Here is a 12,477-nt window from a genome sequence, read left to right on the forward strand (position 1 = left end):
ATCGATTCTTGAGTAAGTGCCGTGCACATGGGAGTAAAAGGTATAATCCCTTACCGAAGGGTGTTTAACCCTCCATACATCAAAAAGGTCACTTTCCGCCAGAAGCTGGCGAAGGCCTTTAGAGGGGCCCGAGGGCCGACTGGAAGACCGAGACAGATTGCGTGAGCTATCAAGAGTTGGGTTTGGGACCAGGTTGAAATCACCTAGGAGCAGCATGGCTCCCCTGGCCAGTTGCTGAATTTTGGACAGGAGTTTTCTACAGAATTGGAGTTGCTTAGTATTAGGGGCATAGCACGACACTATAGTCACTTCTCTATTCTCAAGGGATCCAGTTAAGATCAGGTATCTACCCTCAGGGACCGAGTATTGGGATAAGAGGGAGAAAGCGCAGTGTTGCGATATGAGAATCGCAACTCCGGCTTTTTTAGATGGGCCATTAGCCGTATAACAGTGAGGGTAGTTCCTGTCAGAAAATAATGGGGGTGCTGAGTCTAAAAAATGTGTTTCTTGAACAGCTGCAATTTGGATTTTATGTTTATGGAAGTATTTAAGGGCCAATCTCCTTTTATTGGGAGAGTTGAGACCCTTAGCATTTATGGAGATGACATTAACCATTATCGTCTATTTGGAAAGCTGCTTGGTATAGCCGAGACAAACAAAAAAACATTGTATTAGAGACAGTATGAGTAAGTTTCCTATAAGTACCTGGGGAGGGAGCAGAGAAAAAAGAGGGGGAGAGGAGGGGGGAAAAGGAGAAGGAGGAGTAGAGTGGACCCCCATATGGGGGTAAGGTTGGGCGCCGTACCATGGCGGCACTCTAAGGGGGTGTGGGGGTAGTGGTAGCATAGTCACACCCGGAACATAAACCAAACATATCTAAAGTCTGGGGGAAATATCATTGATGGCCTATACCCTCAATATTTTGCCCCATCAACCCCCGAGTTATCCCGGGGGGACAGAACTCAGAAAGATGAAAGGGAGTTTTCTAGGCCCAAGGGTACCTGTAAAGAGAGCTTCCCCCCTTACTAAGTAAATGGGAAAACTGACAAAACAGTAGGAGGGCAACCTGTTGAGGCTATATAACTAAGGTTAACAATAAAGAGTGAGCATTTGAGCAACTTCAATAGCGGAAGCAGAAGAAACAGTTCTCTAGACCGCCTAATAAATCAATTTAAATTTAAACAAAAAACATCTAAACTGTAAACAAGCGGAGTGAAGAGAAATAAAAGTTTTCAACACATATCAGGCTCACTGGTTCGATCCTGATGCAGACCAGTCCAGCTGGAGTCCGCGCTCAGGAGGCGGGGTATCTGACGAGCTCGCTGGAGCTAATGTGGATAGGAAGCGTTTTCCTTCGTCGACTGAAGACAGAACAATCGTAGAGCCCTCTTGGTTGATTAACAACTTTGTGGGGAACCCCCATCTGTACAGAATATTTTCTTTACGTAAAACCGAGGTTATAGGGTAAAAGGAGCGTCTCTTGGCCAAGGTAGCTTGGGAAAGGTCCCCGTATATTTGGAGCTGATCCAAAATTCTTGATGAATCTTCGGACGGTCTGGCAGCTTTGAGGATCGCTTCTTTTACGTGGAAGAAATGTATCCGCATTAGGACATCTCGCGGGGCGTCTGTGGGGGCACCTTTAGCCTTAGGCAATCTGTGAATCCTGTCTATCAGGAAGTCTGCAGAGGTCCTGTTAGGAAGAAGCTTTTGGAAGACGTTCACAGCAAAATCATTTAGGCTACTATTTGAGACCGATTCTGGAATTCCCCGTATTTTAATGTTGTTTCGTCTCGATCTGTCCTCCAGATCTGAGACTTTATCACGTAGGGAGGCAACTTCCGCTTCTAGGGCCTCATGAGAAGAGATTAGAGAGTTGTGTGAGGAAACAACCTCCCCCATCTTGGATTCAATATGGACAGTGCGCTCACCGAGGTCATCTATTGACTTCTGGCAGTCCCGAAGCGTTGCTTTAAACTCCTCGGAGACATCCTGTTTGAATTGTGACAGCAGCAGTCTCATAGAGCCTACAGTAAGAGCTTGACTGTCTTCCAACGCATCAGCGGCTGGTGCAGAGCTGTTAGATGGCGCTGCGACCAGCCTCGAGGGGCTAGGTAGAGGTTTCTTATGTGGCTGTTCACCGACCTCGTCCACTGTTTTGGGTCTTGCCGGGGAAGGTTTAAAAAAGGCTACCTGGGGGACAGGTTTAGGTGTTTTGGTGCGTTTAGCAGGCATAATTGGCCTGGAGCTTCGCCAATACCGCAATGCAGATCAATACTTTGTACGGTGAAAACAGACAGATGAGGGAGCTTTTGTTATGATAAGTGACAGTCTGCTTTGGTTACATGTCCGGATGAGTGACGTGGAGTATGTTAAATCATCTCCCTTAACATTCACAAGTGTATGGAGTAGTTATATGGCTGAAGGCCACAAGGTGGAGCCACAGGCACATTAATAGAATATAGGCATGAAAGACTTCTCTGAAGCTGGGCTGGTATAGAAGTGAGTAATGGGGTGCTGTAGATGGTTGCAGCTTTCCTATAACTTCAGTTACACCCAGGTACAGGCTGTTATGCTGTAGAGCAGCTTAAGTGATGATTATTAGAAATGGGAGCTTTGGTGGCTGTGGTCAGTCCCCTCAGAGTTCTAGAGCCTTAGGATTCCCTGGGGCTGTTAACACTGTGTCACCACAGCGGAGAGACAGGGGACCCCAGACACAATGCAACACCCAAGCAGTCCTCCCAGCCTTCCCCAGGGACCCCAGCCCGGTTGCCAGCAGGGTCAGGGCCACTCAGGGGGAAGAGGGAATATTGTGGTAAGGGGAGCTCGCTGTGGGCAGCCTGGGTGGGTGTACTCACTGGATGGTCTCTGGCTCCGGTCTCCCCTCCGGCCTGCAGTCTCGCGCCGGGACTCCGGGGGAGGCAAGATGGCGGGCGCCGCCGATCAATCGGCGCCTGGATGTTCTGTCCCTCTGTTCTGTGCCTCCGCTCAGGAGCGCAGCAGCTGATTTTTCCGTGTAGAGCCGCCGGGAGAGGAGGTGAGTCACGTCGCGACTTTTAGGGTGCCGCTCGTCAGGGGAGTCGGGGCTGCTAATCAAGGTCCCGGCTTGTGGTGCAGGGACAGGCCGCAACCCGCAGGGAGACCTAGTGTCTCCCCCGATTCCGCCGACACTGCCCTGTGTGCTGTCGGAGAGTGCCCGGGGCTCCTCCGTCGCGGTGGGGATTTAATTCTTTCGCCCAGAAGGGATTATATGCTTGAGGCAGGCAATGGAAGAAGGGAGCTCACACCAAGTGCGTCCTCCACCATTGCCTGCTAGGCCACGCCCCCCAACCTCCCGTCTTCTAATCAACCAATCAGATTCTATATTTTATCTTCTAGAACAGGGCTGACCAAACCGGTCCTTGAGATCTACCAACGGTCCACATTTTTCCAAATCACCTAGCTGGTGCACAGCTGTAGTCATTACTAACTGTCACATTTTCAAACATGCTCCATTCATTCCTACTATAGATCCACAGGTTGCCTGAAAAACTTGAACTGTTGGTAGAACTTGAGGACAGGTTTGGCCACCCCTGTTCTAGAATGTGCTAAATAGTAGAAATCGGATTGGTTGCTATGGACAACATCCCATCAATAGAACTCCAACCTTAGTGAATTCACCCCACTGTGCCCAGTGACAACACCTAACTGGGCAAATAGATAAGACACATGCAGGATGGCATGCCTGGAAGAAACTTTGAACACTACAATCTAAAAGCAGACTTTACATGAAGGTGCTTGAATTCACTGTGAAATGTAAAAATAAGAGACTGCATCATAGTGAGCAATATGGTTGCGGTTTATGGTTCTATTTGTTTTTTGATTTGACTTTTCAGTCCTGGAGAAGACAGCATCTCCACCTGGAGGACCTAAGCTTTATAAATAGTAGACAACTTTTTGAAAAATATTGGTCAGAAGGGCCCGTCTGAGCACTAGATCTTAAAATAACGTGTAGTGTGTAGACTCAGCATCGTTAATGATGCTAACTCCCGTGCATGGAGAACAGTGACGTCACCGGACAATATCTTTTCCCAATATCATTCAGCGTTTTGTGCTCAACTACGGCTGATATCGTTGACTATATCGGACGCGTTGTGGGTCCTCTAGTGTGTACGGGGCTTAAGGGCTTTATTATGTGGCCCTCACATGGCCTGTGGACCTCTATAGACAGAGAATCCTCTTACTGCCATGGGTAGTGACTGCCATTGTGCTAACAGATTACCTAGGAGAATGTTCTCACACAGATTTATAAAGACCCAGATCCTGATTTAAGAGTGAAAGATAAAATGTGTGAAAGACAAACACAATAATGCAGCATGTGCATAGAAAGGAATCTGTGTGACTGATGTGACCCAACAACGTATGTGAGGAAGTTCTGGCATCTGACTCCAAGTCATCATCACATAATAGCAACATTATAAAATAAAAAATAAATAAATAATGCAGTTAATTTTGAATTTTAGAATATAATTTACATTTTTGGGTAAACGTATGCTGAGGTGAGCTCAGTGTTACAGAATCTTACATAAAATATAGTTTACAGTACGGTACATATGTAAACATTTTATATTATGTATTGTGGCTATAGCAAAAACACAACACCTTTACAACACCTGTGACCACACCTGTGACTTAAATATAAAGCTGTTTTACCAATAAACAATAGCACCACAATATGACTGCAGCTGGACCTATACTTCATAGTCTACCACACTCTTAAACCACATACAAAATATACAAGTTAAGTATATATAACCAGCGCTGTCCTAGCTACAACTCTTTGAAAATAATTTCGATATCACCGGCAACAATATTCTAGTGTAGTTGTTTCATTATTCATCCGGCATTATTCATAGCCATAATCGGAGGAGCATGCTCCTGCGACCAGCAACCATGAAGGGCTGGCAGCGGGAGCGCGCTCCAGGCAATTTATCTCCCACAGCACATGAAATCACTGGCAATATGGTCGCTCAGCAACCATATTGCCAGCGATACGTGCTGAAATCGCACCCATGTGTACACAGCTATAGAGTGTAAACCTGGTCACAGCTCACTATGCACCCGGATATTCCAACAGTAAGTCACTCTTGACATTCTATTGGAATATCTGGGAGCACAGGGGCGGATGTATTAACCCCTTCCCGACATTTGACGTACATTTACGTCATGGCCGGGAGGTACTTCCCGACACATGGCATAAATGTACGTCATGACTTCTAACTGTCACTGCGTCTAGAGACGCAGTGACAGTTAGGTGATGTCTGCTGTCCCTGACAGCAGACATCCCCCCTCGCCGCCCAGGGGGGGCAGGGGTGCCCCCCCCGGTCGGCGATCGCTGTGATTGGCTGTTCAAATCTGAACAGCCATTCACAGCGTTTCCTGTGTTACCGGCGGCTAAGCCGCTCGGTAACACAGAAAACGGTGGTGATCGGTGCAGCACCGATCACCACCGAGCGGCAGCACCCCCCTCCCACCCGCCGGGCACTCACCCGGCAGCAGCAGCAGCTCCAGCGGCTCCACCGATGCGTCCGGAGCGCACGCTGCGCTCCCCTCCTCCCCCCTCCCCCCCGCAGCAGCAGCAGCAGCATCATGCTGCTGCTGGAAAAGTTAAAAATAAAATAAAATATAATGTGCAAATGTGTGTATATATATATATATATACACACACATATATATATATATATATATATATATATATATATATATATGTGTGTGTATATATATGTATGTATATATATATATATATATATATATACACACACATATATATATATATATATATATATATATATATATATATATATGTGTGTGTGTGTGTGTGTGTGTGTGTGTGTGTGTGTGTGTGCGTATACCGCACCGATCACCAACGATCGCCAGCCCCCCCCCCCTCCCACCCGGCAGCCCCCCTCCCTCCCACCCACCCGGCTGCCGCAGCGCCAGCACCCCTCCCACCCCCCCGCCAGCCGCAGCGCCAGCCCCCCTCCCAAAGCTGGTGACTAAAATGGGGTCACTTGTGGGGGGGTTCCACTGTATTGGTGCTTCGGGGGTCTTGCTAATGCGACATAGCACCCGCCATTCATTCCGCCACCAAAAATCACTCCTTCCCTTCTGAGTCCTGCCATGCACCCAACTGGTATTTTTTGGTCACACGTGAGGCATTGCCGTACTCGGGAGAAATTGGGGCACAGATTTTGGGGTGCTTTGTCTCCTTCATTCCTTGTGAAAATAAAAAATTTTGAGCCAGAACTGCATTTTTGTGTAAAAAATTACATTTTTTTACACAAAAATGCAGATCTGGCTCAAAATTTTTCATTTTCACAAGGAATGAAGGAGACAAAGCACCCCAAAATCTGTGCCCCAATTTCTCCCGAGTACGGCAATGCCTCATGTGTGACCAAAAAATACCAGTTGGGTGCATGGCAGGACTCAGAAGGGAAGGAGTGATTTTTGGATTTTGCAGCACAGATTCTGGTTGAATGACCCCCGAAACACCCATACAGTGGAACCCCCCCACAAGTGACCCCATTTTGCAAACTACACCCTTCAGGGAATTCATCAAGGGGTATAGTGTACATTTCAAACCCCCAGGGGTTTCACCAATTTTGATACAACTGAGCTGTGAAAATGAAAAATTAATTTTTTTCATTTTCACTGCCCAGTTGTACCACAATTGGTGAAACCCCTGGGGGTTTGAAATGTACACTATACCCCTAGATGAATTCCCTGAAGGGTGTAGTTTGCAAAATGGGGTCACTTGTGGGGGGGTACCTAACTTTTAGCATCTTATGGTGCCTAGAAACCTACATGGTTCCTAAAAAATAATCTCATAAAAAGGAGGCTCCAAAATCAAGTAGGTGCTCCTTCTATTATGAAGCCTGTGGTTTGGTCACCGTGCACACTAGGGCCACATATAGGATATTTATGAAAACCAAAGAATTGGGGGAATCAATTTTTAGTCACATTTCTCTAGTAAAATGTACTGTGTTCCTTAGAAAAATGTATTAAATTTGCAAATCTGCAAAAAAAAAGAAATTTTGAAATTTCACCTACACTTTGTTTTAATTCCTGTGAAACACCTAAAGGGTTAACAAACTTCCAAAATGCTGTTTTGAATACTGTGAGGGGTGCAGTTTTTGAAATGGCATCATTTATGGGGGTGTCTCACATACAAGTCCCTCAAAGTCACATCAGAACTGAACTGGTCCCTAAAAAAATCAGTGTTTGAAATTTTCTTGAAAATTTGAGAATTTGCTATTCATATTTGAAGCCTCCTAGTGTCCAAAAAAATTAAAAGGAAGTTGAAATAATGATGGCAACATAAAGTAGACATATGGTCTATGTTAGTTATTAACTATTTTGAGTGGTATGATTATTTGTCTCACAAGCAGAAAATTTAACATTTTGCAAATCGCTAAATTTTCCATTTTTTCACGACATTTTGGTATTTTTCACAAAAAAACACAGACTGTATCGACCCAAATTTACCACTAATTTGAAGTACAATGTGTCACGAAAAAACAATCTCAAAATCACTGGGATAAGTAAAAGCAAAAAAAAGTTATCCCCACTTAAGTGAGACATGTCAGATTTGAAAAAAATGGCTCTGTCAGGAACGCAAAAACTAGCTCTGTCAGGAAGGGGTTAAGCCTGGAAAAGAGATAATGCGTGATCACCTTCCACTTTATCCCTTCACCAAGCTTAATACATCTGCCCCAGAGTGAGGTATAGTCTATGGCTAATGTAGTGTTCATTCTAGCACCCTGCTCCTTGTTAAATCCTTGTAGTTCCTCCTTCCTGCCTGAGGTGTCACTGTCTGCTGTGGTGTTTCTAGGACAGTCTGGTTTGTATCTCAGCATTGGGATACAAACCAGACTCTTCTTGAAGAACCACAGCAGACAGTGACACCCCAGGCAGGAAGGAGGAACTGCAAGGATTTTACAAGGAGCAGGGTGCTCTAATGAACACTAGCTAATGTACCCCCTACTGTAGTGGCTGCAAACTAGCACGCAGTGGACGGCCCTGACTACCAAGTTGTACTGCATTGTATGAGGACTGGCATCTATTACATATAAATAGTAAATGTATTATTAAGCAGGCCACACAGTGACTGTTCCCAACACACGATTATTCAATGTCCTATCATTAATCAAAATGTCCTTAAGCATTTCAAGACTCCAGTTACGTGCAATCTTCTATTAAAGAAATATTTTGCTACGTGAAACCTTCTTATTTTCACGGACTGCTAAAATAACACTGTTGCAGTAACGCGGTGGCAATTGCCTTATCTCTAAAATAAATGGCAATATTTTCTAAGGAATTCAGAAAAGTTTGGAAGACAGAGGATATTTTAACTTAAGTTTAGAATAACTCTATCACGCCACAGTAAAAAAAGATTAACATTATGATTTTCTGTCTTGCTTGTCTGAAACATTGTGATTTTGCTTATATTGTCCTTCAACTCCACAATGTTATCTAAACATACAGAGCCTGATACTTCAGCTGCACAGAAGGCAGAGATAATGGTTGTATAATTGCCTGCCAGTGTTCGGAATCCTTCCTAATGTATTAGTGCTAGATCTTAAGCTAATCCCATGGCACAAAAACTTATTTTTTTTATTGATTCCCTGAAAATAGCTCAAGTGAGGCAGGAAGGTCACATCTGCAAAAATAGCTGTGCAAGCCCTTCCCAGCTCAGCAGTCACACTTGGGTTACATAGGTTCTGTCAGTAGGTCAACAAAAGTCAAATATGGAACAGACAGCTAAAATGCTGATAGTTTATAGGAAAAGTTCCTCATTATTTTATAACTAGGACAATATAAAAGTGGAATTTGGGGTTCTTGTGTAGTTTCACGGCGCCAGCATGGTGCCGTGCTACTTCCGGGTTGGGTACGCTCGCCAAACTAAATCTAAAATAAAGTAACTTATATAGTTCATATACCCCCACTATCCACGTTGGCATGGAGTTGATTTTAGATAGCGTGGCGAGCGTAGCCACCGAGCCCCGCAAGGGGACTCAGACGCACGGCACCATGCTGGCGCCGTGAAACTATACAAGTACCGAATTTGGTACCTCACCGGTAATTCCATTTCTCCGATTCCACAGGGGACACTGCAGGCTGCTTATAATGGGTATAGAGTGGTAGACAGATAGGAGTCGGCACTTTAAATGTTTTACACTGGATGGCTCCTTCCCCACCTCTATCCCCCCCAGACCTCAGTCTTAAGGTGGCCATACACCTACAGATTTATTGTCAGATCTGGCTGGATTGAACAAAAATCTAGTAATTTCTGAACGAGAGTTTGTCAGTTTTCCAGCATTTCCAAGCAAATGGTCAACTGTCATTTGCTCTCATCCGTAACCAGGTTTTTGATCCAATCAGTCAGAGCTGACAATAAATCTGTGGTGTATGGCCAACTTTAGAAAATTGTGTCTAAGAGGAAGAAAGACCATGGAATGTCCAAAAAACGGAGGAGAAGGAAAACAGTATAGCACCACAGCATACACATACACAAATGTAGTGCAGTGTCCCCTGTGGAATCTAAGAAATGGAATTACTGGTAGGTACCAAATTCCTCTGTTCTTCTTCTTAAAGGGAAAACTGCAGGCTGCTTACAATGGGGACATCCCAAAGCTACCTTCATGGGCGGGAGAGTGCTGGGACACTGCACGTCCAAACTTAGAAGCTGACACAGCAAAAGTGTCAAACTTGTACATTTTTGTAAAAGTATTGTGACCCTTCCAAGTTGCAGTCCTGCACACTTGTGACAAGGACACTCCTTTAGCAACAGCCCAAGACGAGCTAACAGACCGGGTTGAATGGGATGAAATCACCAGTGGAAGCCTCTGAGAAGAAGCCTGATAAGCACCTTTATTGGTAAGACAAATCAATCTTGCCAGAGTCTGTTTAGTAGCTGGCCAAACTCTCTTGACCGTATCATAAAGTACAAAAAACCAAACCTGATTTTCTTAAGGACTCTGTGCGCTCCACGTAGATTAGTAGGGCATGAACCACGTCCAATAACAAAGAATTATAAAAAAGGACTGGAACCACAATAGGCTGGTTTATATGAAAAGACAAGACTACTTTTGGCAAGAAGCCGAGGCGGGTGCATAATTACGTCTTATCAGCATGGAACACCTGTTAAGAAGAACGGCATGAAAGGGCCCCAAGATAGGACACACATCTTGCCGATGCTATTGCTAGCAAGAACACCGAAGATGCTACCATGCCCTCTGAAGCCAATCTGGCGCAATCAAGATCACAGAAGTGGACTCTCTTTTGATGTATTTTAGTAGATGCGGCAACAATGGAAGTGGAGGGAACAGGCATACTAGAGTGTAGTCCCATGGGACCGAGAGAGCAGCCACCGCCACTACCGCTGGGTCCTGAGAATGAGAGCAGTAAAGTGGCAGCTTGTGGCTGAGCCTGGAAGCCATTAGATCAATTTGAGGCTTCCCCCAATGCCGAATCAGGAGACAAAACGTAAGACAGTGTAAGGCCCACTCTCCCGGGTGCAGATCTTGACGACTGAGATAATCCGCCTCCCAATTGTCCACAACCGGGATGAATACTGCTGACAGAGCTGTCGCATAACAATTTGCCCAGTGAAGGATTGGCCGAACCTCTTGCATGGCTCCTCGACTTTGAGTGCCTCCTTGGCGATTGATATATGCTACTGCTGTCGCCTTGCCTCTGAGCAAATGGTCTGCCTGCAACAGAGAGAGACAAATGGCCTGTAACTCTAGGACATTGATGGAAAGGTGGGTTTCCCTGCTGGACAACCAGCCCTGAAACTGATGGACTAAGGTGACTGCACCCCAACATCTGAGGCTGGAAACCATCGTAACAATGCCGAATCGGCGACCCTGAAGGCAATTGGATGGGTTCAACCACCACTGCAGGGATAGATGCGTCTCCCGTTGTAGAGTTACCATTCGATACATATGTAGATACTGTAGGAACATGTCCACTGATCGAGTAGGAACCACTGCAAAGTCCTGGACCGATAATATCTGTAAGGGAGTACCTCGAAGGAAGATAACATCTTGTCCAAGAATCGTATGCAAAGGTGGACTGAAATGGTCTTGTGTGCCAGCACCTGTTTCAGCAAGGACTGCAGGGATTGCAACTTGTCCTGAGGCAAGAAAATGCGTTGTCGCGTATCGAGGATGAGACCCAGAAACAATATCAGTTGACGGAATCAACTGGGATTTTCGGAAATTGGAACGCATGGAGGAGACCTTCAGTTTCCGGGAAAACCAGACTTGTCGGTTCAGCGGTGGCGCTTATGCGGGGGATGTGTATGGAGTTGGAAACTTAATATGTACTATTTCTGGCAGATAGGACTGGACACAATCTGTCACTCAATTAACAAATTAGTAGTTATTTAAATAGGGCTCCATGGAGGTGGTGTCCCACAGCTTCTGAGGAAGGACCTTTACTGTCTGAAAACGCATTAAAGCTGAAAAGGAACACAATCTCACTGAATCCAGAGAACCTTTTGGGGAGAGACCCGTTAACCACCTAGGAGCCATTGGAGGAACTGGCACCCCGGGCTTACTGATAGCAAGTATCAAACCTGAACAGATATTTCATCCAGTACTCATTTCACACCTGTTATGGTGTTTTAACTCTCTCCGCACAAGTTACATCTGCCCCACCTGCAGTGCACATGGTTTTGTCCAGCTAAGAAGGAATTTGTCAGAAAGAGTGAACCAAAATAACCCCCTAAGTCCCAGAGGACCGACTCCTCTGGGTACTTTTATAAGACTGAGGCCTGGGGGGATAGAGGGAAGGGGGGAGCCAGCCAGTGTAAAACATTTAAAGTGCTGACTCCTATCTGTCCACCACTCTAACCCCACTTGTAAACAGCCTGCAGTGTCCCCTGTAGGAAGTAGAAGAAAGATGATTTTGATGATACACACAAATAAATATCATGTGCTGTGCTAGTCACTTGCACAAAAGCATTAACACTGGCAAATAGCTAAATAAATGTAATCTAAACAATATACATCCCCTTATAGCCTTATTCTTCCTCTTAAATCTATCTATTGCCACGTATACATGAAGTTAGCCATATATAAATATTTATACAGATGTGTCCTCATACAGCAATGCTACAGTCGCGTCAGGTCCCAATAGACTCTGGTAGCATTGGGAGTTTTCTTCTTTCTAAATGCATCTTTGTCACAATGCGATGTGGTCAGGGTGCACCAGTAGGCTGTGCTGACTAATGCGATATACCTGTGTGCCACCGATTGTCTGAATGTGTATAGTAAGTGCTACGATGGCGGCTTTTCGTCTACTGTGCTTCATTAACAGACTCCGTTGCACACAGATAACAAGTGTTACATATGAAATTAAACAAGAAAGTATCGCAAAGCAGTTTTGGCTGTAATGTGCATTGTGATTTGCATATTTGGGCAAAGAGGATGCTCG

At 45.2% G+C, this 12,477-nt stretch overlaps 1 protein-coding gene across 1 annotated transcript in view; it reads right to left on the bottom strand.

Annotated features, from left to right (window-relative positions):
- NFXL1 (nuclear transcription factor, X-box binding like 1) overlaps positions 1-12,477 on the bottom strand; it is a 102,598-nt gene that overhangs the window by 17,412 nt on the left and 72,709 nt on the right. The window lies entirely within an intron of this gene.

Source organism: Crinia signifera, chromosome 1 (genome assembly GCF_055691185.1).
Source record: "Crinia signifera chromosome 1, ASM5569118v1, whole genome shotgun sequence".
Lineage (NCBI taxonomy): Eukaryota > Metazoa > Chordata > Amphibia > Anura > Myobatrachidae > Crinia > Crinia signifera.